Raw genomic sequence first — 17,075 nt, forward strand, 5'->3', positions numbered from 1 at the left:
TATCTGCCACGTTTAACATTTTCTTGTTTTGCTGGAAGCAAATGCAGGGATGGATGGCTGGGAACAAGCAGTGTAAATTGACATTTTATTCCTTGGGCTTGTAAAGAGTGGGAGGTTCCTTGGAAAATTTTCATAGTTGGACATGAATGATGGGACCTTCTCATGAAGGACCTCAGAGTCACCAAATGCAGAGTAGTTCCACTTGAAGTGATTCAGTAGGCACAATTTAGCCCAACATTTTGGAAAACAACCCCTCTCCTTCAGAGATTTAGGCAACACCATTGCATCATGCTGCAGGCATTTCTGTCACTGCTTACAGAAGGAATAATAGTACTCAGCATAAGGATAAACACTTAGAGTGTGGCAGCAGGCTGCTGTCTCGTGTTTCTCACACAGTCTTTACTAAAGGACTGTCTACTTTACCATGACAATTAATTTCACATGAAAATGGTTTTGCCTGACATAAGCCAGTTTGGCATTGCAATGTCTGGACATTGTTCAGATTAATGATTGAGCACAAAATTAAGCAAATGGGAAGTAACAAAAATAGCTGACCTCTCTTCCTCATTTTAGTTATTTATGAAATATCTGCTTGGCCATTTATTTAATTCATGCTTGTATTATTGCCTGATGAGAAAACAAAAATGCAGGTATCTGATGTTCAGCTTCTGGTCTTTCATGCACCAGGTAATTTGAACAGTTGCTCTGGGCACTGGGTGTGGAATTTGACCTAAGGGAAGCCCCAAATTAGCTACTAAAGAAAAAAAAAAAATAGAGAGAAAACCCCCTCACTTTTTAAATTCATGTTTAAAATGAGCTGTATAATGCTTCTTCCATCCAATAGTCAGTGTCCTTTCTGCACAAAAAATAATGGCATCATCCTCACCGTCATTATAATCATCACATCTTCAAAGCATGAGAAGGAACCTTTCTCTTCCTATGGAAACTTTAGACCATTTCTGTAAATTTGGCAGAAATTCCTATTTCAGGAGGCATTTCTAACACCCTGTTAAGAGCAAATGCAGTCCTGACCAAAAAGATCACTCAGAGGGGTGGCAATAACACAGATGCTGAGAAAGGTAAAATTCCCTCTGAGTCTCCCAGTAAAGCTGCGCTTATCTGCTCTGGGAATTTCTGAGCAGTGGTTTAAAATACAATGCCAAGGAATGCATGGAGTGATCATTTATAATGATGTTGTGCAGATGGGGAATGCCTGCTCAGCCTGTGTCCATGGCATGACCTCGTGTAACCTTGTCTCAGAGCTCACAAAAGCGCTCCTTCCCCGCTGTCTGCAGAGAAAAGTTATTTTATCGGCTTTCCTTTAGCCAGCGGCCACAAGAGGGCGGATTTTTTCCTGCTTTCATCCACTTCAGGAAGAGCTTCTATTTAACAAATTAGGTTTTATAACTCTTGAAAGACAAATATTCTCCTATTTATTACACCCCCCCCAACTGCTAAAATAAAACCATTTCCAAAACATTTCTTTTTCTCCCCTACATTTCACAGAGTCTGTAGACTTGTTCCACAAATGAGAAAAGGAAACATTCATGCTGATTGATTTCTTTTTCACAGGAGTCTGAAACATCTCCAGAACACGAAAAAACCAAAATTTTGCAGCATATTTTCTTTTTATCAGGATTCATGTTCTCAGAGGACCTCCAACCCCTATTCTGTAGTTCTAATGTTTGAAAAACACCAAAAAACCCACAAAGATTTTTCTTCCACCAATCTGCTCCTCATTTTCTATTTGTTGAGCTTCTACACTTGCAGAAGGGGGTTATCAGCAGAGTGCCTGTGATCTTCAGTGAATGGGAACAAGGTAAAGCGCAAGAATTATTCTGCAGAAATTCAAAACACAAACTGGGCTCAAATCTGCATCATACTCATCCCAATTATGTTTGTACTAAGCAGTGCCATGTGGACATTCAAGCAATGGAAACTTTTACCAGTGATAATGATGCAAATGTGGAAATTCAGTATAAAATCTCCTTTCACTTTTTCTTAAGGCCTTAAACAGCAGAAGCCAACAGTAAACCTATCTCCAAATTCCTCCCTTTGTCTTTTTGGAATATAAAACTCATGTAGATATGTACAGTCTGTATTTGCATGTGTGGAATTTATAAAAAACAATGTCAGTTTGCTACTGTAGTAACAAACTGTTTAAAAAACGTAGGTAAAAAAGGTGTGAAGTGGACTTTTGGTGAACCTGAAAACCTCTTATTTAGCTCCTGTCCCTGTACACCCAGACCACCCATCTGACTTGTGTGTGAATGGTGGGTGAGGATGAAGTTCTGCTGAGGTGAGTTACGCGATGGAAACTCCAATATGTTTCTCTGGGCTCCCTCGGTTATTTCACGGGAGCAACAGTCGGGGTCTGTTCCACAGCTGAGCTGCCAGCTGAAGCCTTTCAATCTGAGCCCTTCACTGAGGGAAACGCAGCTCTTGAAAGGAGCCCAGTGTGTGTTGTCTGGAAGGGTCTGACACTGCCTGTGCCATGTGTGCAGCGGCGCTCGGCCTGCGGGCAGCACGGCTCTTCCTCGGGCAGCCACAGGAGGAAATGCGCTGGAGAGAATGGTTTGGTGTGGGAGTGGGCTGGTCCAGCAGAGAAATCCTCTCTTAGGAAGTGGTCTGCAGCCTGCGAAAGCTGGAGAACCACCAGTGTAGCACATTCCGGGGGCAAAGCAAATAAATGCGAATGCAGATGTGCCCCTGGCAGCCACAGTTTTGCACACGGGCAAACTCTTAAACGCGCACCAGCCCTGAGCTCCGGGCCACTTATCGTGAGTGTGGCGAGCTGGCTTTGTTTACTCAAAGCCAGTCCCGTCCTGGAGGGAATGTGTCATGGGAACACCGTGAGCGGACCTGGGGCTGCTCCATCCACGTGGGTGAGGAGCAGCAGCCGCGCACGGCGATCCCAGAGACAGCTCGGGATGCTCCTGTGCAGGTGTGTGATCCGGAGCGGGCTGTGGCCCAGGGAAGGCACACGGGCTGGGGGTCCCCGGGTGGGCACAAGGCTGCCAGGATCGGTGTCGGGGCGCTCACCTCGGCGCTGCTCGGGAGCCCCGTCCGGCGGGCCGGGAGCGGGACCTGCGGCGATCGGGAGGTGTGCCTGCGGCGGCTGACAGACACCCGGACACACAGGCGCACTCCCAGGCGGCAGCCCATTTGCTGGAGGGGTGTGCATGTGCGTGCGAGGGAGTGGAAAGGGGTGGCGGGATGGAGGGAGGGCGGCCGAGGGAAAGTCTGACACTCGGCGCAGAAGGAGCGAGACCCTCCGCTGCCGCCGCCGCCGCCGGGGAGGAGCTGCCGCGCTCGCAACGCCTCCGACACCCGGCCCCGGCCCCGGCCCCGGCCCCGGCCCCGGCGCTGTCCGGCCCCGGCAGGTACCGGCCGACCCGCGGCTCCGCGGCCGCTGGGGCACTTTCCGCGCCGCGGGGAACGGGAGGAGGGCGGTGTGGGAAGGTGCCTGCGCTCCCCCTGCCTGTCCCGGACGCTCCGCTCGGCTCTGTCCCGGGGCTGCCCCGGCAGGAGCGGAGCGGTGCCGGCACCTGGCGGTCCCCGGGCCACCTGCCCCGCTGTCAGCGGGAGATGGGGCTGGCTTAGGAAAGGGCTAGGCTCTGCCGGGGTGGGCTTGGGGGTGAAGGGAGAGAAGGAGTTAGTTTTGGGAAGCGGGTGAGGCTGCGAGATGGGAGAGGAGTTGGTGCGCTCAGCCCGGCACCCCTGCTCCTGCTCCGCAGCGGTGGCTCCGGGCTCTGGGAAGGCAGCAGGGCATGCTCAGCCCATGCTCCTCAGCAGAACTGTTGCTTGCTGGAGCGGTGGCAGAATTCTTTCCTTTCTGCACTGTCCTCCAGCATCGCCGTGAGCGCGGCTGCTGAGCGCGCCCATGCCCGGAGCGCAGAGCACCTGGCTGGCCGGTACAGCCCAAAGGAGAGCATTCCCCTGCTCACAGGGACCACCTCCGCTTCACTTTGGGAGTGAGGGAACTCCCAGGGTGGGGAAGCTCCTTGTTTTGCAGCAAATATTGCAAAATGAAAGCTGTTGCTTGTAGAAGGGAAACATTCCTGAGCGCGTTAGGTAATCGGTGACTGTGCTGGTGGAGCGCAGAGCAGCCACCTATGTTTCCTCAAAGAGAGCTTCACTTTGATTTGAACTGGCGCAGCTTGTCCAAGAATAATAGAGATAAATGGGACCAGAAGCTGAGAGAGCAGCAGTTCACACTGTGTCTGTGTCTTTGACAGACCCAGGAAGATGCAGGCAAGCACTTGAAGAATTGTAGCATGTCACTTTCTCTCTTTTACTTGCAAATCTGGGGCACAAGTAAAGAGACTTGATTTTGCTGTTCACCATTTGGAGGTGTTTAATGCTAATGACACGCCGCCTCTCTACCGTTTTTCAAGTCCTCATTAGTTTAATTGATGTGACTTTTCATCTTTGCCTTTTAATTAGTTTATTTAGGTTATTATGGGCTTCATGCAGAAAAGCACATCATCTCCTGCAAAGTGTAAGGGCCAAAGTCTTCTGTCAAAGTTGGGTGTCTAAATAGTCTTTTAAAGAGAAATTGGGGTATTTTAGTCCATAATTGTAAACCTGCTGCCAAACAGAGATACCCAAATTCTGCAGGTGCCACACCTCTTTTTCTTAAAATTTCCAAGACAAGTCCTGCTCTGAGATATCTCATAAATTGAAGCATTTTCGCCTTGATCAGGCTGAGCAGCTTGGCTTCACTTTTAGTTGAACTTTATTTTGGCTTAGACATCCAGACTAGCCTGAGATCCAGGAACTGAATTTGCTTTCCCTCTCCTTAGGACTGGATTGATCCAGCAGGGATTCTCAGGGTGTGGGCAGCAGAACAGGCTCCCATTAGGTGCAGTGCTGAAGCACTGAGAGTTGTGCTCTAGACCGGTGCTGTGATTCCAAGTCTCCTACAGTCAGTGTGTGGGCTCTGCCCTTTGAGTGCTTTAACCAGAAATGGAAATAGCAGCTTCACCAGTCTCTGGTGCGTCTGAAGATACAAGAATGGCTTCTATTACAAAGGCTGGTAGGTGCTTTCAGGACAATAATGCCAAGAAGCGAGAAGTGCCACTCAGTAGTACTGAGTAAGGTGACTGATAATATGAGAAAGATATAATTTCAAGTTATATTCCTGCCCTCATCTTTGTCTTGGTGAGTGGCTACAGTCAGATCCCCAGAATACTGATTCATCTTTTTGACCCCATTCCCAAGTACTGGCCTCTGCCTGCTTCTTTCCCAGCTGCAGGTTATGCCATCAACCAACCTTCCAAAACACTGTAATTGCTCTGATTTTACTCTGCTTTCCAAGGTTTTGGGTTTTTTTCTTGTTTTCTGAGAGGTGATGTTTTTACTGCAGATACCGCTGTGTTCATTACGCAGATTGTGCTGCTGCCTGGACATTCTGCTCATTCTGCTGGGATTTTGCAATTGAATTAAATGAAACAAGGCCCTGGGGGGGACAAAGTTTTAATTAAGCTTGAGTGTTAAATGGAAATAGATGCTGTTCATTGGGAAAGAGTCCTTTAAATTGTTTGAGGATGTTGCATCTTTATTACTCAGAGATTAAGCTGTGATAATTAAGCAGCTAACCATGTAAACAGCAAGATATTGAAAAGCAAAGGCAAAGGATGAAATGCTCCCAGCAGCACCTGTCCTTATTTTGATCCTAGCAGAAGGGATGTATATGCTCAGCCTTTTTTCCATGTCACAAAACAAGCAGAGGAGTGAATGTCCCACACAGTCAGGATCTTTACAGTTTGACTGGCAGAAAGCCATAAACATTGGAGTCACCCTGCGAGCCTGCTGTTAGCTCAGGGTGGCCAAAATAATGATGTCTTTCTGAATTCTTTTTTAATCCCTGCTCTGCTTTCCCTCTCATTCTTTTTTGCTGTTAAAAGTCCAGCAGCTGTAATCTCAGATGTCGCATCGCTGTGTGCCGCTGACACGCTGGTCACCTGTGGATGCAGAGAGCCTGATTCATCAGCTGGGAATCAGCTGAATTCCCAGCACATGCCAGGATTTCTTTGGCTGAAACCCCTGGAGCTGGGATTGGCCAGTGAGCCACCTCTGTGCTCTTTGAGGTTTCCTCCACGAGGGAATCCTTTGGGGCTGGTTAAGCAGGCTTTCCCACCGCGCTCTCTTGGCAGGGCAGCCTGCGGGACTGCCGGAGCTGTGCTTGGCCCTTTGTCTTTTTAACCCCTGCAAAGAGCCAAAGGTGTGTGCTGAATGCCGCTGAATGAGATGGATGCAGGGAACGTGCCCTGTGTTTGTTTTCCTTGCTTTCTGGATTCCCTCCAGCTGCAAACAAGCAACAGAGAGGCTCACAGTACAGCCATGTGCATGAGATGTGAAGTGTAGTGGCTGTACTTAGGTGTGAAGGAAATTTTGCTCTGTGGGTGTGCTATTTTTAACTTTTTTATAGTCCTGCACCTCTGTCACACTTCTCAACAGCTTCCCCCTGCCCCAACATTTCTGTCTGGGTTTTATGTATTTTATAAACTTAGCAATGGCAGTGAGTCATTATTTAAATAATCCCTATGTATAAATCTTTAGTCCTTTTATCTTATTCTTTATATCCTTATGTATTCAGAAAGGCCCCTCTCTGGTATTGTTGGTCTTTTTCCACGTTCTGGAGACACACTGCGAGAACATGCACATGTTATCTGACAGTGGGTGATAGAAAAAAAGAAAAAATCAAAAAGAAAAAAAAAAAAGCACAGCCCTTCTATTCTGCTCTCAGTTTAGATGGATCCAACGTCACATGGAGGGGATCCAGGATGAGTCAGGAAACAGCACTGTGGTCCAAAATTCCACTTTGCATTGCAGCTGGGAGGCAGCGTTTAGCATCATGTGGATTTATTTTCTTTTGACGGGAACTGCAAAATAACTCATGGAAGTCACATAACCTAATGGGCAGAAGAGATAACAGTAAGCCAAGAAGAACCTGGATTCCCATCTGGGTTGAATCATTGACTCAATTGACTATCAGTGTGATGGGTGTGGTAGTTTAAGCTGGGACATTTTACTGGCCTTAACTAAGTCATTGCACTTCCCCACAACGTAACTGGAAAATGTGATTAATGTTCAGAGCTCTGTTGGTACCTGAGTTTCCCTAACAGTTTCCCTGGTCACACTCAGCACAGGACACCGTAGACATTTATTTTCAAACCTAATTTTTCAGGACAAATCCTAAATAGCTCAGAACATATGTGACTAAAGACAATTCATGCTTTAGAGCTTATATGTGCATGGAGACCTGTAATTCTGCACTGCATGAATTTCACACTGTGTTTGTTACTCAGCTTTCAGTAACACTTATCCTTTTTTGTACATCTTTGCATATTTTTCTTCCTGTGCTACTATAAACAGAAGAGTTGCGTGAGCTTTGTCTTATAATGTGGTCAGTTTAAAAGCAAAATAAATAACCATAATTAAACTGTTTCCAATTTAGATGGTCAGAGAATCAGGAGACTTGCAGGAAGCAGATGTTATGCAGCAGAAGAGAGGCTGAAACCTCTGTAACGTCTAAACATACTCCAGTGACGTGCTGGGGTGTTGTTGCTTTCTTATTTTTTTTTTCTCCAAGGGGGTGGACAGAAGAGAAGTTACCAATTTTCCTGGAACATCCTCTTCCAAAAATTCCTGAAGACACTGCAGCACCAAGTCTGATCTCATCTTGTGTCAGCATAACTCATGCCTAAATGCACTGGGAACAGAAAGCCCAGGATTAACTAAAATTATACAAATGTGAGGCTGTCACAAAATGAAAGACTTGGGCCTGTTCTCAGTCTGTCTGTACTTAGTGACTTCAAGAGACTTAAGCACATGTTTAAAGATAGGCTGCTGTGTAAAATGCTCTCTTGAAAGAGTTACTTGCTTAAAGCCTAAGCCTAGAGTGAGATCAAGCCTTTTAAAAATTAAGTGCAGTCTTGAGGGCTGGTGTGGTCAAATAGTCCAGCTTAATCTTGGCTAGAATTTTAAGATTTTGAACAGCTAGATCTAATGGTATGTGCCTACCTAGCCTGTTGTATTCCCCTGGAATTTATCAATGACACACTCCATATAATTGTGGTTACTTTTTGTCTGTCTAAAATCCTTTTTTGGTTTTGCAAGGGGCAGACTGCAAAGAGGGAGTATGTAAAAAATTCTTTCTTAAACAAAAGCAAAAAGTAGATTTTTTTCCCCTTCCACAATGAAGAATTAAAACAATGTCTGTTGCTCTCATGCTTAATGTCAGAATCTCTGCTAAAAAATAGAAAGAAGAAATATGATGAATTTTTCATATGGAACTTATTCCCTGTAATTTTATAATGCATATATGTGAGGTTTTATGAAGGCTTATACTAAAAGGGTTTAGAATAGTGCAATAAAGGAAAAATGCTCATAACGTTCTTGGGTACCTAGAGAGCTCCAGTTTGAGAGAGGGAAATAAAGGGCAATGACAAGTAGTAATAGGCTGCTGCAAGTGCAGTTCCTTTTCTCCAAGATTTACAGTAAGAACAGCTCTAACTGTAAAATTCTCTGTACTGTCATAATCTGTAGCTTTGTAGAATGTAGCATTCTCATATCCATTCTCTCACCTTGTGAAAGAAAGGTTCCACCTGCATATAAATCACCCTTAAATAAATCCTTTACTTAATTTCAGGCGTTATTTCCTTTTTTTTAAGCGGGTGCTTGAAAACCTTTATTAAGAACATAAATAAATCTTAAAAGCTGGTACTATATTGTGTCCTAGTAATACAGTGATCATTTGTTATATCTCTCTGAAGGTCCATTTTTGTTCAATGGAAATCATAGAAGACACAGGAACAAATTGGGCGCTTGTGTTCATTAGTTACAAGCAGTGGGCCTTTTCTCATTCAGAGGAGCTTTTATTAATTTATTAGCTATGTTTTAATAGCATTGGGAGGGGCCTGTGAGACATAATAGTATCATAAAGTGGTTTGGGTTGTAAGGAACCTTGAAGATCATCAATTTCCAAGCCCCTTTCCATGGGACTCCTTTGGGATCCTCAGCAATGAGCTCTCACAGCAGACTGGTATGAGTAAGGGCCAGTCTTTTACTTCTGCCAGTATTTAAAATAAGAACTAAACTGTAAAAGGGTATTCCAGTGGCTCAGGTGCTGAGGTGGCCTGGCAGGGTTTCCAGGTGTGGATCAGAGCAGTGGTGCTGCTGGTGTTCTGGAGCTGGGCTTTCTCAGCCACCTCAGTTCCATTTTTGCGGCGCTCCCTTGCCAGGCCCAGCTGAAGGAGTCTGGCTTTGCGCAGCTGCTGCACCATCTTCAGGGATGAGACTTCTTTTTCTGGATCTGCCCCAGTTATTGTTTTGCTATCAGTGTTGGTGTTTCTTGCCTGGTACTGAGCTACACCATGGAATGAATCATGAGGAGACCAATCCTGCCTGTTCGCAGAGGAGCGTGCCAACCCCGGAGCTGCTGGCTGAAGGGTGTGGGAGAGGTGGATCTGCTCCTTTCAGTATGTGGGGAGAGCTGGGCACACCTGGAGCCCACCCCAGCTCTGCAGGTGTTTCTGAGCCTGTTTTTGAGCTCCTTTGCCTGTTTTTGAGCACCACAGGCACCGAGCACACACAACTCTCTTGTGTGCGCACCTTGTGGCCCAGGTGGTGTGGGCAGGGGTGGCTGCATGTAAAAGCTGAAAACAACAAAAGACAGTTTTATCCTGATCTGTAAGGGTGAACTTGGCTGGCTGAATAGTCAGGTAATATAATAAATCTCTGTTATTAATCTGATTTTTCCCTAAAACTATTTTAATAGGCAAGGATGCTTTACATAACTACAGTCTGAATCACTGTGGTCAGTTGATGTGATGTTTTGTACAAGCTGTAATCTTGTCAGAAGTGAGGTCTTCTCAGACCTCGTGAAATCCAAGGTGTTTATTTTAATTTTGCAAATTGAACTCAAAGCTTTGAAGGCTTTAAGGACAAGCTGACTTGATGTAATTTTTGGAATGTCACCCCCACCTAACTGAGGGGAAAAAAGTAAGAGAATGGGTGCATCTAAGGAAGTTATACTAACATTATTCAGACCCAAGGATCTCTTAGGTGCTCTTTCTAGGAAAAAAAAAAAAAAGGTGCATTTAGCTGTGCTCCTCTGTGCTGTCTATCTTTCTAAGATGAATGTCCTGGGTAATACTGTTTGCAGTGTACAGGTTTGTTTTGGAGTTACGATTCGGTGTTTAGAGTCCTCTAGTGACATCTACAAAAAGCAGATTTATTTCATCTCATAAAGCTACCTCAGCTTGAAAAAAAAGTAAAAATTGGATTTATGGCAAAGAAATACCTTCCCCAGTATAACATCCAAACAACCTGTGCAGCTTCCAGTGAAGTTAAGGGAGTTTTCACATGGAAAGATTTTCCATCCTTAGATAAAATAATTATAAACTGCCTAGGCTGAAGATTGAATAAACTTACATAATAAAATTTAAATTTATGTGAAGAGGGAGATGGGCTGATTTTCTTAAGGTGTCTGTCTACAAATTCATGTCTGTTATTTGGATTTTAGGTGGGTGAGGGTTTTTTTTTTTAAATCCTATTATTTCCCTAAAGAGTTTTACATGTCTAGGTACAGATAATTTGCTGTGCTGTCCTCAGGAGACTGAAGCTGCTGTGTCCTTTGCTTCCTGTGACTTTGCTACAGCTCATTACTTTCCTAAATGGCAACACGAGCACCATTATGGAGCTCGTAACACAGACAGTTATCTCCTCAATGGTACTTAAAATCAAATCCTTCCTACTTGGTGAGAGATGAGTTACTGTGCTTTGGCTCCTTAACTGATGCAATGATGGAAGGATTGGTTTTTTTCTCTATTTGTTGCTGTTGTACATTGATGTGTAAGGATGAAGAATGAGTACTAAGGCACAATACTGAAAGCTCCAGTGCCAATTTCTCTGGTTTTTCACAGCCTGACAGAAAAGCAGAAGGTGTGTGCAGCAAACAGTGCAGGGAGTTCATCTCAATTCAAACATCTGCTTTCAAAGCAAGAGGAAAAAAAAAAAAAAAGCAGAATGCAATTGTTGTCTTTCATTTAAAAGCCAAGGTGAGATTCTGTGGGGTTTATCCTATTTTCCATTTAAAAGCCAAGGTGAGATTCTGTAGGGTTTATCCTTTTTTTTTTTTTTTTTTTTTTCCCTAGTGTGTTGTATCTGTGGTACTGCCAGCATGTCCTGTGGCCCAAGGACCTGGTCTTTCCTTAGAGGAATTGTCCATCCTTACCTTTTAGAGGCAGCAGTTCTCCAGGTGGTTTCAAGTCACAGGACAATCTGCTCCTGCTTCCAAACTCCCCTCTGAAATTTAATCTCAGTTAAACTCTCTCTTGTGCTTTTGGAAAAGCTTCAGGCATGGTTTTCCTATATCGTGTCAATTCCCAGAAATGGCCCTGACAAGATGAAAATCTCTCACTCCCCAGGGGTACTCTGCTCTAGCAATCTGACATGTGGGGTGTTAAACTGTTAAAGGGAGAGAATTCAGACAGATTTCGGGTCTTGTGCCAGGTTTTCAAGACAATGGTAGAAATTCCTTTGTGATAACACTGATATCACAGTCACAGCTGTTCTGCAGTTGGTCAGTGATGAAATATAGATAGCCATTTTCTTAGTGAAGACAGGCTTTACTTCTATTTTTATCTTAGGTTACCACCGTTATTTATGGCTAATAAAATCTGTTCTAGTAAATGGTGTTAAAAAAAAAAAAGTACTTTCCATCCTTTCTGTGCTTCCTTCCTTTCCCTACAAACAAGGTAAATGCCACTGAAGTGGTGTGAGAAAAGCATTTTGGAATGTGTGTGGATTTGTTGTGTTTTATTTTCCATCCAGGAATTCAACATGACACAATGGAAAGTGGGATTTGACATCTCCAAGATAAACTATTAGACAGTCTATAAAGTGCTGCACTCATCTTTATAAGATAAATAGTGTGTAAGGCCAGAATAACTGGGACACAGTGGCTTTGATAACAGGCAGCATTGTTATCTTCAGTGCAAGCATCAGCAGAGATTACAGTGGTCTGTTGTGGTGGCCCTGGGGGAATCTCACAAGGCCTTGCAGTAGGCAGTGTACAATTTGTTTTCATTCATTTCTCAGCAAAATACTGGTTTGATGCTTGGAAAGCATGACCCTGTTTAAATTGTGCTGACTCTCCTCATTCTGGTTTGAGCCACATGGGAGGGGAGGTGTGAGCACAGGCAGTTAGAAAAGGTGAAAAGGTGCTGATGGAGGATGGATAAATTAGCGATTGACAGTGAGCAGACAGTTTGTTCTGAAGAGCCCAGACTCTCTGAGCCTTGTGCTCGGGTTCAGGATCCTCAGTCCGTGTTTCCAGTTTTCTCTCCTAGGTCAGTAGCTTTTGTCCAGCTTGTTTTACTAAATCTCACTGATGGGATCTGGTCTGAGCTGCCCTGACATTATATTATGGAAATAGCACATTATATTATGGCTTAGCCTGTGTGTGCCACTGCTCAGCAGGAAAACCCAGGTATGCTGTAGAGGCTGCAGCAATTGCTCAGAGCTCTTTTTGGACATCTCGTGTTGAAGATGTGACCTCAGTCCCATGGGTGTCTTTTCTTGTCTAGCAGTCATTTCCACCTCCTGCTTTTCTGTTAGCCTGGGAGAAGGTTCCAAAATAGGCATTTGAGATTTTGGCAGTGTTTGCTGCCTAAGCTCTTACCCTTCATTCCCCTACAGATATGGTGCTGTGTGGGATTCTCTGGTGTGTGTAAAACTCTGAAGTAATTTGTTCTTCTGGTGGTTTGCAAGACAGGTTGGAAACCCTGACACAGAACAAACATGTTTCCTTGTTCTGAAGCTGGCTGATTGGGCAGAACTTTCTCATATTGGTGTAGGAGATTTAAATTTTTCTGTTTCAGAAGATGGACAAGGCAGTCCCATGCAAAGGATGTTGCAGAATCTTGTTTTCTTGATATCCCCAGAAACTGAATCTTTTTAGATAATAAGAGCTAGTCCACAAACAAGCTACTCGATTCAATCTAGGGGTAACTGTGTAAGGCTTTGGGGGTCTGGTTAATACCGGAGATGATCAAATATCCCTCTAATAATCAGAAGTCTGAAAAACCTTTTATAATTATTTCAATATCTTTGAATTAATACCTTATTATCTTTCTTGAAAGATGGATGATACTTTACCTGTGTTTCCCACAAGCTGCCCATACTCTGTGCTCATGGTTTCTGAAAACAGAACATGGTTAGACTTTGATAATTCAGGGTTGATACAGGATTGTTTTGATTAGTTAGGGATCAAGGCAGCTATCCTAGAAGGGGGGAACTGCACTTGTATAGTACCAGAAACTGTTTTTATCTTGTCATTTGCTTGAATAATACAGGGCTGACATCTCTTTCTCTACAGAAACTGGCTTTTCTGTTTCACTTTAATGAGATAATTGCCAAAAAAGTCTTTCCAGATGAAAGGAACAGAGTCTGTTTTATAAATTGACCCATATTACAGGCCCGGTGCAAGTTCTGGGCAAGTCAGAGGACATGCTCAGCATCCAGCAGTTCTCCCCAAGATTATTCTGAGAAGCACGTATCACCCAGGGCTGGAGCCTGCTCTGGGCTGATAAAGGTTGTCTGCATGTGGGAGTCAGCTACTGCTCCACTGGAATAACAGTGTGCACAGTGGTATCTGCCCCACACTGACTCTGCATGGCCTGTCTGCCCTAAGGCTGTTGTTCAAATTGAGTAAGTTGCTTCCAAATTAAGTAAGTTGCTTCCTTCTAATACACACTTCTGTGTGATGTGATTGCAGAGCAGCCAGTGTGCTGCTAATTCACATCTTACTGTGTCTGGACTCTCATGTTGACATGCTCCAAATATTTAAATTTTAAGATCTTGGTCATTTGCTTCTCTAAGTGCAAGAGACGTGGTGTCAGTGCTCTGTGCTGTGATGCAGAGTGCTCAGAAGCTGCATACCAGACCAGAACTGTGAAATGAATGTTGCATTTTTACTGATTTTAGTGCAAGATCCGACTCTGTGCTGGTGTTCCTGTGTTTAGTTCACAGTAACACCTGAGAAATCCTGGAATTTTGGTCTCACTGTGCTCTTACTGCTAAGTTAAGATCTATGGATAGCTTAGGGAAGATCAGTTAAGGTGAGAAGGGAGTCTTGGAGTCAGGTTTGATTTATGAGGAAGAATGAAAGGCTTTGAGTGTGCATAACTTGTTAGAGTTTGACAAAGAAGAAGACATGACTGTAAATACTTCAAAAGTTTTATTCAAAAAAACAGCAGAGGATTTGCTTGATGTTAAGGACATTCCAGAGGTTAGGACAGCAGCTCAGGAGACCTGGGGTTAATTCCATGACATATGTCCTTAAGGCAAGTCAATTCTGCTTACATCCCAGCAAATTCCTGAGGGCACCCAACTGCCTCTGCTTTGTCTACATCACTGAGTATTTGTCAGCTGATTGAAAAACACCTAATTTAGACAATTAACTTGGTAAATACCTTTGCAGGGTTAGAACTTGGCCTCTACCTGCCTCAGCTGTATGTGTAAATGAGTCAGAGTTACCATTTATCATAGAAAAAGTGTGAGAATTACAGGTTTGGAAAATATGGATGTTCAGATATTGTGACAATGCAAGTACAGTGAGTGGAAAAGCTAATTAAGATGGGATTTATTTCAGTTGTCTGAAGTGTGAGGTGGTCACCTAATCTTCTTCTGTTTTCTGTATGGGATGAGGTGCTCCCAGGGGCAAAGCAGTGTCTGAGCCAGGGGATGAATTAACTTGGCAGTGCCTGTCTCTACCCTCCCTGGAGGGAGCCAAGACAATGCCTGAATTTTAGATGGTTGGAATTAGGCAAGATGAATGTTATCTTAAGAATATAAAGATCAAATAAAATCAACTCAGCTTGATTTTAAGGAGGAAAAATGTCTTTACTGAATGTGTTTGCTGAAATGTTCTTTTAAAACAATTATATAAACCACCTCAAAGAACTTGTGATTTCTTCCTTTTATTTCTTGTGAAACATTCAGGAAATGCTTTTATTAATATCTAATTACACGATAGAGCTGCCATTTCTCCTGTTTCCTTGAAGCAGTCCTTACACACACTAGCAACATCTCAAGAAGTGCTAGTGTGCTATGCATTACTAAAAATGTTGTATTAATTACAGCCTATGTGTCCCATGTTACCTAACACTACACCTGGAAATCCAGGCATTAATAACTAAATGAGAGCTGAGCTCTTTTGGCAACCCACTTCTGATGGCTCTTGCTTTCTTACTGCAGCCTAAGTGGTTGGAGATACTGTGTTAGCTCTGGGTGGTTGCTGTCTCCTTGAAAAGGACTGATCCTCAGAAGAAATGCAGTTATGGACATTGTGAATTTAAAAAAAAAAAAGTTGGAAAATTGAAGTTGCTCAGAGAAGAGTTACAATAATTTTGAGAGCTCCTATGGGCACCACTGGAGGCCCCTGTGTAAAGCAGCTGTAGGATGCCAGGCATCTGAGGGAAAGTTAGGAAAGTCAGATTCATGAGAAAGACCAGCATGACCTATCTGAGGTCTCTGCTGACCCATGCAGTGGCACAAGTTCTCATTTCAAAGAAAGAGGACCTTAATTAGTTTATCTTGTTTGTGTGACTCGATGTCAGAATCCTTCCCCCCTCTTCGATCACATTCATTATTACCCTGCAGTGACTTTGTGAGTAGTTTACTCTTTTTGATTTGCACTCCTGAAAGAAGAGGGCTGCTGTCAGGCTTTGTCCCTCTTGCTTTGGGATCTCCCACGTCCAGCCTCTCCGGAGCTCACCTTCACAGAGCTGGATTCTGACTTCCCTCACAGCTGCTGGTCACTGGGATGTGTGAGCAATCAGTCACTTCAGGGACAGGGACCTGGTGTCAGAGAGCCCGTGGATTTCCAGTATGGTCCTGGACCAGACTTACACATGGGAATGTCTAAATGTGCTCAATTCGGAAGTGTTTGCAGGAATTTGTATTTATTGTTTTTGCTTGACCTTGCAGACCCAACACTATTGCTTTGGAAATCAGAGCTGAGCAGTCCTAAGAACATAGAGGGACATTCAGGGTTTGCACAGAGGACCTAAACACAGTGGGGATTTTATCTGTGTATAAAGCAGTTGTGACTCTGATCAGGAGGTGAAATAAGTACTCCCTAATGTAAGAAATGCATTTGGGTCTCAAGACTATGAGCTTAAAAGCCCATGTTCAACTGAAGTGAGACTTAGTGAGTTAGGTGGGAGGTGCACCCATTGGTGGCTCCCCAGACAGCCTGGGCTTGAATTAAGACTTGTGTTCCTGGACACCATAAGGACTCAGGCAATGTGTAAGGGAATAAACACACAGATTATGTGAATTGCACTGAGATCAGCTGCCTTCTGGGCTCCCTTGACAGCTCAAAGCCATAATCCTCCTGTGGGTCACTCCAAACCTGTGATTTCACATCACCCACTCTGTGCCCTTATTCAGCGGGCAGTGAAAGATGTTTTCAAGTGCCCAGAGCTTCAGAGATGCAGAGGACGAGTCTGTATGTGAGTGTTTGTCCACAGGTCACTGCAGGTTGTAAAACATGGTACCAAGCACAGAAAGAAACAACAGTGACAGGAGCTGTACATTGCCTGTATATTGCCAAGTAGCTGTTGAGCTCTGCCTGCCACTCTTACTAAGAACTGCCTCACTTTTTCCTCCCTCTGACTGTTTTCTCCATCTGGTCTCATTCAGGATGTATTTAGACTCCAGGCTGCAAGGAGGAGAGGCCCTTGCATCCTACTTGATAGTATGTGCAGCATTATGGGGTCCTGGCCTGGCTGGGGCCTCCAGGCACTGTCCCAGTGTAAATAATGCATAAAAATAGATCAGCAGTGAAACATCGATCAAGGAAACCGTACAGAGACTTAACAGTGATTTAGTATTGAATTGCTCTACTGTCTGCCATAGCATTCCTTCACTAACTTGCTGTAGTTTTCTGAATTAAATGACAGACAATACAAAGCCTTGTATCTGTGGGCAGTGTGCAGGGAGCTGGGGGAACCTGTAATTGCTAAAATCAGGAAGTGGGCCAAAGATGATCTACAGGTATG

At 44.2% G+C, this 17,075-nt stretch overlaps 1 protein-coding gene across 1 annotated transcript in view; it reads left to right on the plus strand.

Moving 5' to 3' along the window:
• Positions 1 to 3,200: 3,200 nt before the first annotated feature.
• SEMA3D (semaphorin 3D) overlaps positions 3,201 to 17,075 on the plus strand; it is a 145,446-nt gene continuing 131,571 nt past the window's right edge. Inside the window, exon 1 of the mRNA XM_059471939.1 lies at positions 3,201 to 3,383. The gene's annotated coding sequence lies outside the window, so the exon portion shown is untranslated. The remainder of the gene's footprint in view (positions 3,384 to 17,075) is intronic.

Source organism: Ammospiza nelsoni, chromosome 5 (genome assembly GCF_027579445.1).
Source record: "Ammospiza nelsoni isolate bAmmNel1 chromosome 5, bAmmNel1.pri, whole genome shotgun sequence".
NCBI lineage: Eukaryota > Metazoa > Chordata > Aves > Passeriformes > Passerellidae > Ammospiza > Ammospiza nelsoni.